Below are 17,332 nucleotides of genomic sequence, written 5' to 3' on the forward strand. Positions count from 1 at the left end.
TGAGCACGCACCCCTGAGGGGCCCCAATGTTGAGGATCAGCGTGGCGGATATGTTGTTACCTACCCTTACCACCTGGGGGCGGCTCGTCAGAAAGTCCAGGATGCAGAGGGAGGTGTTTAGTCTCAGGGTTAGCTTAGCTTAGCTTAGTGATGAGCTTTGAGGGCACTATTGTGTTGAACGCTGAGCTGTAGTCAGTGAATAGCATTCTCACATAGGTGTTCCTTTTGTCCAGATGTGAAAGGGCAGTGTGGAGTGCAATAGAGATTGCGTCATCTGTGGATCTGTTTGGGAGGTATGCAAATTAGGGTGGGTCTAGGATTTCTGGGATAGTGGTGTTGATGTGTAACCAACCGCATGTTAGCGCCAGATAACAATCAGTGGTATCCTCCTCACACAGTAGGCTATACCTGGCTTTAGCTAAATCTGAAAGCAGTGTCAATCATGTGTCGACTGTCAAAACGTATCTAGGCCTATGTGATAGAAGAGATATGTTTTTGGAAGCAGTATGACTTAACTTTGTGGTTAATGTTGGAATTTAGCCTACCTAGTTGAACTCGACCAGGGTTTAAAGACAGGAGCTCAGCTCTCTAAGGGCCCAATTCAGACTTGAAAAAAATTGATTCAACATGCACTTAAGTCCATAAAACATGGATTTAAGTTTTTTTCTTTTTTTTACCTAAGGCCATGTTAACTCTACTTATCTCAAGTCTGAATAGGACTTCAATACACTGCACAAAAATATTAATGCAACAATTTCAAAGATTTTACTGAGTAAAGGTTCATAAACTCAGTAAAAAAGGAAACGTCCTCTCGCTGTCAACTGCGTTTATTTTCAGCAAACTTAACATGTGTAAATATTTGTATGAACATGACAAGATTCAACAACTGAGACATAAACTGAACAAGTTCCACAAACATGTGACTAACAGAAATGGAATAATGTGTCCCTGAACAAAGGGGGGGGTCAAAATCAAAAGTAACAGTCAGTATCTGGTGTGGCCACCAAGTGCATTAAGTACTGCAATGCATCTCCTCCTCATGGACTGCACCAGATTTGCCAGTTCTTGCTGTGAGATGTTACCCCACTCTTCCACCAAGGCACCCCTGCAAGTTCCCAGACATTTCTGGGGGGAATGGCCCTAGCCCTCACCATCCGATCCAACAGGTCCCAGGCGTGCTCAATGGGATTGAGATCCGGGCTCTTCACTGGCCATGGCAGAACACTGACATTCCTGTCTTGCAGGAAATCATGCACAGAACGAGCAGTATGGCTGGTGGCATTGTCATGCTGGAGGGTCATGTCAGGATGAGCCTGCAGGTAGGGTACCACATGAGGGAGGAGGATGTCTTCCCTGTAACGCACAGCATTGAAATTGTCTGCAATGACAACAAGCACAGTCCGATGAAGCTGTGACACACCGCCCCAGACCATGACGGACCCTCCATCTCCAAATCGATCCCGCTCCAGAGTACAGGCCTCAGTGTAACGATAAACGCGAATCCGACCGTCACCCCTGGTGAGACAAAACCGCGACTCGTCAGTGAAGAGCACTTTTTGCCAGTCCTGTCTGGTACAGCAACCGTGGGTTTGTGCCCATAGGCGACGTTGTTGCCGGTGATGTATGGTGAGGACCTGCCTTACATCAGGCCTACAAGCCCTCAGTCCAGCCTCTCTCAGCCTATTACAGACAGTCTGAGCACTGATTGAGGGATTGCGGGTTTGGAGCGGGTAGCGGGTAGTCACACTTCGCTTCGCTCCACAGGTAATATTACATTTTATTACATTACAACGGTTTGATTTGTTTGATCTGAGCAATTTTTTCTTAGCTAGCTACATAGCCGTCTTTGTATCAAAGATAATTGTGTAGTTTAGAGTAATTATCGAGGTTAGCTAGCCAGCCAGCTGTTTTCATCCTCCTAACTTAGTCAACACTGCTAGCTAGCCAACTAGCCAACTTCTACCGACTAGCAGCACTGTAGAAACTATTACATTACAACGGAACGACTTGATTAGTGTAGTGCTAGCTAGCTACATAGCTGTCTTTGCTGTCTTTGTATCTAAGATAATTGTGTAGTTTAGAGTAATTATCGAGGTTAGCTAGCCAGCCGCGACGCGACGCCGTTGTCCAGACTCCAGACTTAGTCAACACACCTAGTCATCATCAAACCCACTGCTAGCTAGTCAACCTTTACTGACTAGCAGCACTGTAGAAACTATTACATTACAACGGAACAACTTGATTAGTGTAGTGCTAGCTAGCTACATAGCTGTCTTTGCTGTCTTTGTATCTAAGATAATTGTGTAGTTTAGAGTAATTATCGAGGTTAGCTAGCCAGCCGCGCCGCGCCGCGACGGCGTTGTCCAGACTCCAGACTTAGTCAACACACCTAGTCATCCTCAAACCCACTGCTAGCTAGCCAACCTTTACTGACTAGCAGCACTGTAGAAACTAATACATTACAACGGAACGATTTGACTAGTGCAGTGTTAGTTGTCTTTGTCATAGTTTGATAATTGTGTAGTTTAGAGTAATTATCGAGGTTAGCTAGCCAGCTATTTTCGTCCCCCGCGACGCCATTTTTCCAAACCTAGCCAACTATTACCGACGAGCAGCATTGTAAAAACTAAATACATTACAAAGGAACGTCTTGATTAGTGCTATGTTAGCTAGCTACATAGTTGCTTTTGTATCATGATAAGGTGTAGTACTGAAACTATCGAGGTTACCTAGCCAGCTACACGTTCAAACAAAGTCAACAACGCAGCCACTGCTAGCTAGCCTACTTCACCAGCCAGCAGTACTGTATCATCTTCGTCATTTTAGTCAATAAAAGTTTTGCAACGTAAGCTTAACTTTCGGAACATTCGAGAAGTGTAGTCCACTTGTCATTCCAATCTCCTTTGCATTAGCGTAGCCTCTTCTGTAGCCTGTCAACTATGTGTCTGTCTATCCCTGTTCTCTCCACTCTGCACAGGCCACACAAACGCTTCACACCGCGTGGCCGCTGCCACTCTAACCTGGTGGTCCCAGCGCGCATGACCCACGTGGAGTTCCAGGTCTCCGGCAGCCTCTGGAACTGCCGGTCTGCGGCCAACAAGGCAGAGTTCATCTCAGCCTATGCTACCCTCCAGCACCTCGACTTCTTGGCACTGACGGAAACATGGATTACCACAGATAACACTGCTACTCCTACTGCTCTCTCCTCGTCTGCCCACGTGTTCTCCCATACCCCGAGAGCATCTGGAATCGTCATCTCTCCCAAGGGGACATTCTCTCTTTCTCCCCTGACCCATCTGTCTATCTCCTCATTTGAATTCCATGCTGTCACAGTTACCAGCCCTTTCAAGCTTAACATCCTTATCATTTATCGCCCTCCAGGTTCCCTTGGAGAGTTCATCAATTAGCTTGACGTCTTGATAAGTTCCTTTCCTGAGGATGGCTCACCTCTCACAGTTCTGGGTGACTTTAACCTCCCCACGTCTACCTTTGACTCATTCCTCTCTGCCTCCTTCTTTCCACTCCTCTCCTCTTTTGACCTCACCCTCTCACCTTCCCCCCCTACTCACAAGGCAGGCAATACGCTTGACCTCATCTTTACTAGATGCTGTTCGTCCACTAATCTCATTGCAACTCCCCTCCAAGTCTCCGACCACTACCTTGTATCCTTTTCCCTCTCCCTCTCATCCAACACTTCTCACTCTGCCCCTACTCGGATGGTATTGCGCCGTCCCAACCTTCGCTCTCTCTCTCCCGCTACTCTCTCCTCTTCCATCCTATCATCTCTTCCCTCTGCTCAAACCTTCTCCAACCGCTCAGCCCAGTCAAAACTGTTCGCTGCTCTGGCACCCCAATGGTGGAACAAGCTCCCTCACGACGCCAGGACAGCGGAGTCAATCACCACCTTCCGGAGACACCTGAAACCCCACCTCTTCAAGGAATACCTGGGATAGGATAAAGTAATCCTTCTAACCCCCCCCTTAAAAGATTTAGATGCACTATTGTAAAGTGGTTGTTCCACTGGATATTATAGGTGAATGCACCAATTTGTAAGTCGCTCTGGATAAGAGCGTCTGCTAAATGACTAAAATGTAAATGTATCCCCTGATTCTGCCTCCTCAACCCTCCTCTCCTCCCTTTCTGCATCCTTTGATTCTCTATGTCCCCTATCCTCCAGGCCGGCTCGGTCCTCACCTCCTGCTCCGTGGCTCGACGACTCATTGCGAGCTCACAGAACAGGGCTCCGGGCAGCCGAGCGGAAATGGAGGAAAACTCGCCTCCTGCGGACCTGGCGTCCTTTCACTCCCTCCTCTCTACATTTTCCTCTTCTGTCTCTGCTGCTAAAGCCACTTTCTACCACTCTAAATTCCAAGCATCTCCCTCTAACCCTAGGAAGATCTTTGCCACCTTCTCCTCCCTCCTGAATCCTCCTACCCCTCCCCCCCCTCCTCCCTCTCTGCGGATGACTTCGTCAACCATTTTGAAAAGAAGGTTGACGACATCCGATCCTCGTTTGCTAAGTCAAACGACACCGCTGGTCCTGCTCACACTGCCCTACCCTGTGCTTTGACCTCTTTCTCCCCTCTCTCTCCAGATGAAATCTCACGTCTTGTGACGGCCGGCCGCCCAACAACATGCCCGCTTGACCCTATCCCCTCCTCTCTTCTCCAGACCATTTCCGGAGACCTTCTCCCTTACCTCACCTCGCTCATCAACTCATCCTTGACCGCTGGCTACGTCCCTTCCGTCTTCAAGAGAGCGAGAGTTGCACCCCTTCTGAAAAAACCTACACTCGATCCCTCCGAAGTCAACAACTACAGACCAGTATCCCTTCTTTCTTTTCTCCCCAAAACTCTTGAACGTGCCGTCCTTGGCCAGCTCTCGTGCTATCTCTCTCAGAATGACCTTCTTGATCCAAATCAGTCAGGTTTCAAGACTGGTCATTCAACTGAGACTGCTCTTCTCTGTGTCACGGAGGCTCTCCGCACTGCTAAAGCTAACTCTCTCTCCTCTGCTCTCATCCTCCTAGACCTATCTGCTGCCTTTGATACGGTGAACCATCAGATCCTCCTCTCCACCCTCTCCGAGTTGGGCATCTCCGGCGCGGCCCACGCTTGGATTGCGTCCTACCTGACAGGTCGCTCCTACCAGGTGGCGTGGCGAGAATCTGTCTCCGCACCACGTGCTCTCACCACTGGTGTCCCCCAGGGCTCTGTTCTAGGCCCTCTCCTATTCTCGCTATACACCAAGTCACTTGGCTCTGTCATATCCTCACATGGTCTCTCCTATCATTGCTATGCAGACGACACACAATTAATCTTCTCCTTTCCCCCTTCTGATAACCAGGTGGCGAATTGCATCTCTGCATGTCTGGCAGACATATCAGTGTGGATGACGGATCACCACCTCAAGCTGAACCTCGGCAAGACGGAGCTGCTCTTCCTCCCGGGGAAGGACTGCCCGTTCCATTATCTCGCCATCACGGTTGACAACTCCATTGTGTCCTCCTCCCAGAGTGCTAAGAACCTTGACGTGACCCTGGACAACACCCTGTCGTTCTCTACTAACATCAAGGCGGTGACCCGATCCTGTAGGTTCATGCTCTACAACATTCGCAGAGTACGACCCTGCCTCACACAGAAAGCGGCGCAGGTCCTAATCCAGGCACTTGTCATCTCCCGTCTGGATTACTGCAACTCGCTGTTGGATGGGCTCCCTGCCTGTGCCATTAAACCCCTACAACTCATCCAGAACGCCGCAGCCCGTCTGGTGTTCAAACTTCCCAAGTTCTCTCACGTCACCCCGCTCCTCTGCTCTCTCCACTGGCTTCCTGTTGAAACTCGCATCCGCTACAAGACCATGGTGCTTGCCTACGGAGCTGTGAGGGGAACGGCACCTCCGTACCTTCAGGCTCTGATCAGGCCCTACACCCAAACAAGGGCACTGCGTTCATCCACCTCTGGCCTGCTCGCCTCCCTACCTCTGAGGAAGCACAGTTCCCGCTCAGCCCAGTCAAAACTGTTCGATGCTCTGGCACCCCAATGGTGGAACAAGCTCCCTCACGACGCCAGGACAGCGGAGTCAATCACCACCTTCCGGAGACACCTGAAACCCCACCTCTTTAAGGAATACCTAGGATAGGATAAAGTAATTCTTCTAACCCCCCCCCCCTAAAAGATTTAGATGCACTATTGTAAAGTGGTTGTTCCACTGGATATCATAAGGTGAATCCACCAATTTGTAAGTCGCTCTGGATAAGAGCGTCTGCTAAATGACTTAAATGTAATGTAATGTGTAAAATTGCGCGTTCCTGGTGTAACTCGGGCAGTTGTTGTTGCCATCCTGTACCTGTCCCGCAGGTGTGATGTTCGGATGTACCGATCCTGTGCAGGTGTTGTTACACGTGGTCTGCCACTGCGAGTACGATCAGCTGTCCACCCTGTCTCCCTGTAGTGCTGTCTTAGGTGTCTCACAGTACAGACATTGCAATTTATTGCACATCTGCAGTCCTCATGCCTCCTTGCAGCATGCCTAAGGCACGTTCACGCAGATGAGCAGGGACCCTGGGCATCTTTCCTTTGGTGTTTTTCAGAGTCAGTAGAAAGGCCTCTTTAGTGTGCTAAGTTTTCATAACTGTGACCTTAATTGCCTACCGTCTGTAAGCTGTTAGTGTCTTAACGACCGTTCCACAGGTGCATGTTCATTAATTGTTTATGGTTCATTGAACAAGCATGGGAAACAATGTTTAAACCCTTTACAATGAAGATCTAGCAAGTTATTTGGATTTTTATGAATTATCTTTGAAAGACAGGGTCCTGAAAAAGTTTTTTTTTTCTGAGTTTATAAGGAAATCAGTCAATTGAAATAAATTAATTAGGCCCGAATCTATGGATTTCATATGATTGGGAATACAGATATGCATCTGTTGGTCACATATACTGTACCTTAAAAAAAAGGTAGGGCCATAGATCAGAAAACCAGTCAGTATCTGGTGTGACCTTCATTTGCCTCATGCAGCGTGACATATCTCCTTCACATAGAGTTGATCAGGCTGTTGATTTTGGCCTGTGGAATGTTGTCCCACTCCTCTTCAATGGCTGTGCGAAGTTTCTGGATATTGGCAGGAACTGGAACACACTATTGTACACGTGGATCCAGATCAGAGGTCACCAACACGGTGCCCGCGGGCACCAGGTCGCCCCCAGGGACCACATGAGTCGCCCGCAGGCCTGGTCTAAAAATAGCACAACTCACTAGTGAGCTGCATCTGAAATTTAATTGTATTCTGTTGCTATTCTTTTTAATCACACTTGCATTTATATATATTTCAAAATGACAATATCTTAGAAATATTTTCATTATACATGAGTTTAGATAAGTTTAGGTAAACTCTGACCTACTCTAGTTCAAAGGTCAGTATTGTGCGCGTGAAAAACCAGTGCTCGTGGAGAGTAAGCTAGCGGGCGCAGCGAAGATGGTAGCTGAATGCAGTTTCTTGCCCCAAAAACATGGCAGAAAAAAGGAAGAAAACGTATCACTTTCACAACGATTGGGAGGAGGAATTCTTTTTTACGACTGTGAAAGAAACCTGCGTGTGTCTCATTTGCGGGGCGACTGTGGCGACGGCAAAGCGGCACAATGTGGAGAGACACTTCACAACGTGTCACAAAAGCTACCATGCTAACTACCCACCGGGAAGTGCACTACGGCCAGAAAAAGCCTGTGAGCTAAAGGCAGCTTTTGGGTAAGCAACAGTCTTTTTTCACGAGGACGGCGAAAAAGTCACAAAAAGCAACCGAAGCCTCGTTTAGAGCTACACATTTTCTGATCAAGAAGAAGAAGGCATTTTCAGACGGAGAAGTTGTCAAAGAAGCAATGATGATGATTGCTAACACTGTACTGTTAGGGACAGACGTTCCGCTAGCGGAACGCCTCACCAATATCCAATGGTAGAGCGTGGCGCGAAATACAAATACCTTAAAAATGCTATAACTTCAATTTCTCAAACATATGACTATTTTACACCATTTTAAAGACAAGACTCTCGTTAATCGTCCCGCCCATTGTCCTCTGATAGAGCACTTGCCAAAAGCGCTAATGTGTTTCAGCCTGGGGCTGGAATTACATCATTCAGCTTTTTCCCGCCTTCTGAGAGCCTATGGGAGCCGTAGGAAGTGTCACGTTACAGCAAAGATCCTCAGTCTTCAATAAACAGAGTCAAGAAGCTCAAGGAATGGTCAGACAGGCCACTTCCTGTAAGGAATCTTCTCAGGTTTTGGCCTGCCATATGAGTTCTGTTATACTCACAGACACCATTCAAACAGTTGAGAGTTGACGAGAAAAATGGAACCGATCTAATCTCCACTCTCTCCGACGTCCAATTGGGTGCATCTACGATGGTTAGACGAGTGTCAGCTATGTCTGGTAACTTGGCTGATCAGCTGGACTGGGATCTGGCGAAGTGCAGCTGGTTTAGCATCCAGTGCGACGAGTCTGTGGACAGCAGCAGTATAGCGCAGCTGTTAGTTTTTATCCGGATGGTGTTTGAAGATTTCTCCACAAGAGAAGAACTTCTGGCACTACTGCCCTTAAAGACAACTACGAGGGGAGTTGACATTTATAACACGGTGAAGGAGTTTTTCGTGCAGAAAAAGGTACCATTGGAAAAGCTGGTAGCGGTGACTACAGACGGGGCTCCTGCTATGATCGGCCGACATACAGGTTTCATCGCTCACTGTAAAAGTGACCCAGACTTCCCAAAATTTCTGCATTACCACTGCATCATTCACCAGCAGGAGTTATGTGCAAAAGTGATCGGCTTTGAGCACGTGATGACTCCCGTTGTAAAAATCATAAACAACATCCGCTCCAAAGCAAAACAGCACAGGATTTTCAAGGTGCTATTGGACAGGTGGAGATTGAAATCATAACATTGCAAAATGACCTCCACCTCAAAGCCTACCAGGCTGCACCAAACTTTTGGTGCCTTGTTGACACAGAGAAGTACAGTGGAGTATGCACAGCAGCTATGAAGGTTGCTAGCCTGTTTGGTTCAACCTATCTCTGTGAATCAGCGTTTTCTGACATGAACTTCATCAAGAACAAACACAGAACACGCCTCACTGATGCACATCTGAAAGACTCACTCACAATTGCAGTGTCAAGTTACACACCAGATTAAAATACACTGGTGAACAGCATGCAATGCCAGTCTTCCCACTAACAAAGAAACAGATACCAGATGTTGTCAGTGGCAACATGGCAGTGCCATGGCGAAGTTGAATTAAAATATTGAAGAATTGTGTTCAATTTAAAAGTGTGTTAAAAAATGCAGCAGATTTGGTCATTAGTTCAAAATGTGACAAGATTTATTGAAAAATAAGTTGATTTTTCTAACATTACATAATTGATAACTTTTTGAAACATTCATGATTTGTTAAAAGGGTTTGTCAGTGGCTAGTGAAAATGGGACATTTTTCCTATGAAATGTAGTGATGTAAGTGATCATCTGAAAATGTAACAATTACTGAGATTAAAGTGCTGAATATTGATATCGGTTTCCCACCTTATTGTCATTGTTGATAATTATTGTGAGAAATTATTAACGTGATCAGTGTCTTGACATAGATGAGTATCATTAATCATTATTAATAACGTATAACTAAAGGCAAACTGAGCAAATTTGTTATTTCAGAAGAGCGTATCAAACTGGTAGCCCTTCGTATGACTCAGTACCCATGAAGTAGCTCTCAGTTTCAAAAAGGTTGGTGACCCCTGATCCAGATCATCCCAAACATACTCATTGGGTGACATGTCTGGTGAGTGTGCAGGCCATGAAAGAACTGGGACATTTTCAGCTTCAGGAATTGTGTACAGATCCTTGCGACATGGGGCCATGCATTATCATGCTGAAACATGAGGTGAAGGTGGCTGATGAATGGCACGACAATGGGCCTCAGGATCTCATCATGTTATCTCGGTGCATTCAAATTGCCATAGATTTTTACATTTACATTTTTGTCATTTAGCAGATGCTCTTATCCAGAGCGACATACAGGGGCAATTAGGGTTAAGAGCCTTGCTCAAGGGCACATTGACAGATTTTCACCTAGTTGGCTTGGGGATTCGATCCAGCGACCTTTCAGTTACTGGCCAAAAGCTCTTAACCGCTAGGCTACCTGTCGCTTGATAAAATGCAAGTACTTGTTGTCCGTAGCTTATGCCTGCCCATACCATAACCCCACCACCACCATGGGGCACTCTGTTCACAACGTTGACATACACGCTGTCTGCCATCTGCCCGGTACAGTTGAAACTGGGATTCATACATGAAGAGCACAAGTCTCCAGTGTGCCAGTGGCCATCGAAGGTGAGCATTTGCCCACTGAAGTCTGTTACGACACCGAACTGCAGTCATGTCAAGACCCTGGTGAGGATGACGAGCACCCATATGAGCTTCCCTGAGACGGTTTCTGACAGTTTGTGCAGAAATTCTTCAGATGTACAAACCCACAGTTTCATCAGTTGTCCAGGTAGCTGGTCTCAGACAATCCTGCAGGCGAAGAAGCCGGTTGTGGAGGTCCTTGGCTGACGTGGTTACACTTGGTCTGCGGCTGTGTGGTCGGTGGGACGTACTGCCAAATTCTCAAAAACAACGTTGGAGACAGATTATGGTAGAGAAATTAACATTCGATTGTTTGGTAACAGCTCTGGTGGACATTGCTGCAGTCAGCATGCCAATTGCACGCCGCTTCAACACTTGAGACATCTGTGTCATTGTGTTGTGTGACAAAACTGCACATTTTAGAGTGGCCTTTTATTGTCCCCGGCACAAGGTGCACCTGTGTAATGATCATGCTGTTTTTTTTTTCCTTTTTAAAAATATATCGTTTTTGCATTTTCCAATTGTGAACATTCAAAACAAAAGTAAAAAGATATTAGACCTCTTAAAGGGAGTGCTCCTAATCTCAGTTTGTTACCTGTATAAAAGACACCTGTCCACAGAAGCAATCAATCAATCAGATTCCAAACTCTCCACCATGGCCAAGACCAAAGAGCTCTCCAAGGATGACAGGGACAAGATTGTAGACCTACACAAGGCTGGAATGGGCTACAAGTCCATCGCCAAGCAGCTTGGTGAGAAGGTGACAACAGTTGGTGCGATAATTCGCAAATGGAAGAAACACAAAAGAACTGTCAATATCACTCGGCCTGGGGCTCCATGCAAGATCTCAACTCGTGGAGTTGCAATGATCATGAGAACGGTGAGGAATCAGCCCAGAACTACATGGGAGGATCTTGTCAATGATCTCAAGGCAGCTGGGACCATAGTCACCAAGAAAACAATTGATAACACACTACGCCGTGAAGGACTGAAATCCTGCAGCGCCCGCAAGGTCCCCCTGCTCAAGAAAGCACATATACATGCCTGTCTGAAGTTTGCCAATGAACATCTGAATGATTCAGAGGACAACTGGGTGAAAGTGTTGTGGTCAGATGAGCCCAAAATGGAGCTCGTTGGCATCAACTCAACTCGCCGTGTTTGGAGGAGGAGGAATGCTGCCTATGACCCCAAGAACACCATCCCCACCGTCAAACATGGAGGTGGAAACATTATGCTTTGGGGGTGTTTTTCTGCTAAGGGGACAGGAGAACTTCACCGCATCAAAGGGACGATGGACGGGGCCATAAACCGTCAAATCTTGGGTGAGAACCTCCTTCCCTCAGCCAGGCCATTGAAAATGGGTTGTGGATGGGTATTCCAGCATGACAATGACCCAAAACACACGGCCAAGGCAACAAAGGAGTGGCTCAAGAAGAAGCACATTAAGGTCCTGGAGTGGCCTAGCCAGTCTCCAGACCTTAATCCCATAGAAAATCTGTGGAGGGAGCTGAAGGTTCGAGTTGCCAAACGTCAGCCTCGAAACCTTAATGACTTGGAGAAGATCTGCAAAGAGGAGTGGGAAAAAATCCCTCCTGAGATGTGTGCAAACCTGGTGGCCAACTACAAGAAACGTCTGACCTCAAGGGTTTTGCCACCAAGTACTAAGTCATGTTTTGCAGAGGGGTCAAATACTTATTTCCCTCATTAAATCATTTTATAACATTTTTGACATGCGTTTTTCTGGATTTTTTTTGTTGTTATTCTGTCTCTCACTGTTCAAATAGACTGATCATTTCTTTGTCAGTGGGCAAACGTACAAAATCAGCAGGGGATCAAATACTTTTTTCCCTCACTGTATACAAACATACAATAAATAAGTCATAGTAAAGACTAAAATAAAAAAGAATAATAATTAGACATTGGATCATATGGTCACCTGCCGTAAGCTACATATTATACATTACGTGTGAAACATTATATAAGGATTATATAGAGATTCAATCAATGTGTTGTTGAGGGGAGATTCTTCATATAGTCAATAAAAGGTTGCCAAATTCTGTAAAATGTCTAACTTATTCCTCAAGCAGTAAGTGATTTTCTCCAGTGGGATACAACTATTAACTTCCAATAGCCACATTGCAACTGGCAAGGGGAATCCGATTTCCATTTCAAAGCAATGCATTTCTTAGCAATCGCTAGCAATATTTCTGTTAGCTTTATAGAATGACTTTTCCTAAGATTGGAGTTAGTAAAGTTACCCAGTAGACAGACCTCCGGGTCTAAAGGGAATGCAACCCCGTGAATTGAGGATATGGTATCACATACGCCCTGCCAGAAACCGTGTAGTTTTGAACACTGCCAAGTGGAATGGAGGAATGTCCCTTCATCTGAGCCACATCTAAAACATAGGGAGGAGATATCAGGATTGAACTTGTGCAGTCTAGATGGGGTGATATAGAGCTGATGGAGGAAATTAAACTGGATCAGTCTGTATCTGGAGTTCAATGTGGATGTAACACCATCCCTGCATAGGTCATTCCATAGACCCTCATCAAGATTATTACCCAGATCTTGTTCCCATCTAAGTCGGTTTATCTAGCTCAGGCAGTGTTAGTCCTGACATAAGAGCATCGTAAACACGGGAAATGGTCTTGAACAGTGGTTGGTCTGCGTGGCAGAGTTGTTCAATAGGTGACATCTTAGGTAGGTTCCATTGTCCCTTGAGAGTCACCCTAATAAAGTTTCGTAGTTGTAGGTAGCTAAAGAAGTCCCTGTTAGGCAAGTGGTATTTCTGTTTCAGCTCCCTCCTCATAACAATGTTCCAGAAGAGTGATACCCTTATCAGACCATGGTCTAAAGTTACTATTCTGGAAAATGTAGGAATCAATCTATTGTTCCATAAAGGGGTTTTAGGGGAAAGAAATCCCTCTAGTCTGAACAGCTCATGCAGTTTACACCATGCCAGGACAGAATGTATGATTAAAGGGTTGTCTGTGATGGTTTTTATAGATTTTCTGTCCCATTTGTAAAACAATTCTGCCCCAGTGTCATCATTTACCTCAAACTTTTCAATGTTCAACCATGAGGGAGAGGGACTATTGTCAAACCTCTGAGCCAGAAACCTAGACTGTGTAGCCCAGTAGTACATTCTAAAATTGGGGAGGTTTAAGCCCCCTTGACCGTAATCAAGGGTCAGTTTATCCAGGCCAACCCTAGGGGTTTTGCCGTGCCAGATAAACCGTCTGGTCAGCTTGTCGAGAGAGGAAAAGAATGCTGCGGGCACAGGGATAGGGAGAGATTGAAACAAATATAGAAATCTGGGCAGGACATTCATTTTAATGACATTGATTCTACCCAGTAGAGTGAGAGGCAAGTCCATCCATTTACACAGGTTACCCTCCACCTTTTGCAACAAACTGGCCAGATTGAGTTTAAAGAGGTTCTTCAGGTTACCATCCACCATTATACCCAAATATGTGAAGCCCATAGGGGACCATCTAAAAGGAAACTTGTGCTTGATGGTATGGTGGTCAAAGACAGACAACGGTAAGATTTCGCTTTTATCAAAATTGACCTTATATCCAGAGAAAGAACTATAACACTGTAGTAGGATCTGCAAGTGAGAGAGGGCATGTTCTGGGTTTGTTAGAAATAAGATAAGGTCGTCCGCAAAGAGTGATAACTTATGGGTCTGGGGGCCCACCTCAAAGCCATGTATGTCAGGACACGTTCTAATAGCCTCAGCCAACGGTTCGATGGCGAGGGCAAAGAGGTGGAGGCTAACTGGGCAACCTTGTCTGTTCCCCCTATAGAGAGGCAAAGAGGAGGAAGTAATCCCATTGGTAACAATCCTAGATTTAGGAGATTTGTAGAGTGATTTTATCAAATTTACAAACACGGTACCTAAACCAAACTTTTCCAAGACGCGAAAGAGGTATGGCCATTCAACCCTATCAAAGGCCTTTTCAGCGTCGAGGGAGACGGTGACACTAGGTATTTTGTTTTTGTTAGCAAGGTGAATTATATCAAAGAACCTTCTGAGATTATTGGAGGACAATCTATTAGTTATGAAGCCAGTCTGATCTGGGTTGATCAACAGGGGAAGCCATGACTCCAGTCTCTTAGATAGCATCTCGGTGACCAGTTTACAATCTGTGTTAAGGAGAGAGATTGGTCTATAGGAGGCACACTTTAGCGGGTTTTTCCCTTTCTTGTGAATTAACGTAATCACTGCTTGAGAGAAAGACTCTGGAAAGCAGTTGTCCTCCCCGGCTTTTTTAAGTACCTCCATAAGGTAGGGGACCAACAGCTCCCTAAATTCTTTATAGAACTCTGGAGGGAAGCCATCCTCCCCAGGAGATTCATTAGAAGGTAAGGATTTAATGGCCTCCAACAATTCAGAAACTGAGAACTGTTCACTCAGGCGCTCTCCGTCTTCCTCTGACAGGCATGGGAGGTTGAGAGTGGAGAGAAAGGAGTCGATCTCTGCTAGATCATCGCTTGATTGGGAAGTGTAGAGGTCTTCGTAGTATTTCTTAAAAGTATCATTAATATCAGTAGGGTCAAAAGATATCTCATTAGTAAGAGTTTCTATAGCATTAATTGTCGTCTTACTTTCCTCTGCTTTCAGTTGCCATGCCAATACTTTGTGTGCTTTCTCTCCAAGCTTGTAATAACGCTGTTTTGATTTAGTGATGGCCCTCTCAGCTTGATATGTGTTCAGAGTATTATCTTTCAGTTTTTTATTTACCAAAAGCCTGTATAGATCTTTAGTCGGGCCTCTTTGGTAGGTTCTCTCTAGCTCAGAGATTTCAGATTCAAGGACATTCAGTTCCGCACCGTGTTTTCTCTTCAGCCCTTTAGTATAGGAAATGGTCTGTCCCCTCAGATAGGCTTTCAATGTGTCCCAAAGAATGAAACTGTCAGGAACGGACGGTTTGTTTGTCAAAGTAAAATTATTGATCGGCTCTTTGATGAATGCACAAAATTCAGGTTGCTTCAGGAGTGCAGAATTTAGTCTCCATCTATATGCTCCATTTACCTTGGTAGGAATGGAGATTGATAATACCAGAGGAGAATGGTCACTAAGCAATCTGGGGAGATACTCAAAATCTAACACTCTATGAAACAGTTGTATATAAACAATAGTAAAAAGTGATCTATGCGTGTGTGTGTGTGTGTTGTGTGGGTGTGAATAAAAAGATTAGTCCCTATCCTGTGGGTGTACCTGTCTCCAGATGTCTAGCAAATTAAGATCTTTCATGAATGACATGGTGAGCTTGCCGGCTTTGGTAAGAAGTGAGGGTTTATCAGAGGAGCTATCAAGAACTGTATCAAAAACAAACAAAATCTCCTCCAACCAGTAGCCATCTAGGTGGTGCTTGAGCAACCTGAAGGAAGACATTCTGAATAAACATATGGTCATCGAAGTAAGGAGCATAAATATTCAATAGGGTCCAAGACTCTGAAAACATATGCCCCTGCACCAAAACAAACCTGCCCGAGGGATCAGAGATGGTGTTGTTGACGCAGAAGGGGATGTGTCTACTTATCAAAATTGCAGTTCCTCTTGCTTTGGAGTTAAAAGAGGGCGCAAAAACTTGTCCTACCCATTCCCTCTTCAATTTCTTGTGTTCACTGGCTGTAAGATGTGTTTCTTGTAGAAACACAATGTCAGCCTTTAATTTCTTAAGGTATGTATAGACTCTTTTCCTCTTAATTGGGCTGTTAAGACCTTTTACGTTGAATGTGACATATTTTAGTGGATTAAGCATAGGTTGGGTTTCAAATATGTAACCGAATGGAAATCTCTCATATGTAAATAGTCAGGTAATGTTTCAACTTTAGTTTGAACACTGAAGTGACCTATGTGTCTCTTTAGGAATGAAACAACAATAAACATAGAAAAAGAAAAAAAACAGATTGTCAGACTAAAACCACAATCCCAACAATCAAACATGAATACACTTGTAGAGATACGTTGTTGCTCGCTGTCCATCTTGCTCTTACTAGCTAAACCTTGGCGTAAACTAAAACCAGCAAGCTCTCTAAATTGAAAACAAACGTTGTGAATAGACATTTATGGCTGAATATTTACTGCCCACAGTAAGGGCTGCTTGAGTCTCTTTTCAGGAGAGGAGAAACATAAATGGGGGGAAAGCAGTGGGCCTAAGCCCACTAATTTGCTCCGCCCAGTGGACCAAAATATAGTCTCTTGTAAATGTAATAGAACTCACTCCGGCGAAAAAAACGGTTAGTTGAAAATGTACAAAACAAATTATAGCGACCGGATAGCGGGGTAAACGGATCCAAATTCCAAGAAGATATCAGCAGTTCAGTCCCAGGACAGCACGGATAAGAAAAACAAAACTGCATCTTATCCCCCAGAGAGACCATCCTGGCTCAGACGCGGTTCAGTTCTTTGAGAAAAGTGAACTCTTCTCCTGGTGTGTTGAAGAGATGGCTTCGGCCTTTGTACTGAACTTTCATCCGCGCAGGGTGGATGAGGTAGCCGGTGATGTTCTTCTCCTTCAGTGCTTTGGCGGCAGGTCTGAACTGCTTGCGACGTCTGGCGAGATCCGCGCTCATATCCGGGAAAAGGCTGACCCTCTTGCCATCGATGGTGATGTCCCCTTTGGCTCTTGCGAGTTGCAGTATCTTCTCTCTGTCCTGGAAATGGAGGAACCTGATCATGACGGCCCGTGGGGGCTCATCTGGCCGGTGTTTCGGTGCTGATGTTCTGTGTGCGCGTTCGATTTTCAACTGCTTGGTGAAGTTGATTATGCCTAGGACATCCGGGATCCATTGAGTTAACCTGTTGGGGGTAGGGGGCAGTATTGACACGGCTGGATAAAAAACGTACCCGATTTAATCTGGTTACTACTCCTGCCCAGTTACTAGAATATGCATATAATTATTGGCTTTGGATAGAAAACACTCCAAAGTTTC

Source organism: Salmo salar, chromosome ssa09 (genome assembly GCF_905237065.1).
Source record: "Salmo salar chromosome ssa09, Ssal_v3.1, whole genome shotgun sequence".
NCBI classification, from domain to species: Eukaryota; Metazoa; Chordata; class Actinopteri; order Salmoniformes; family Salmonidae; genus Salmo; species Salmo salar.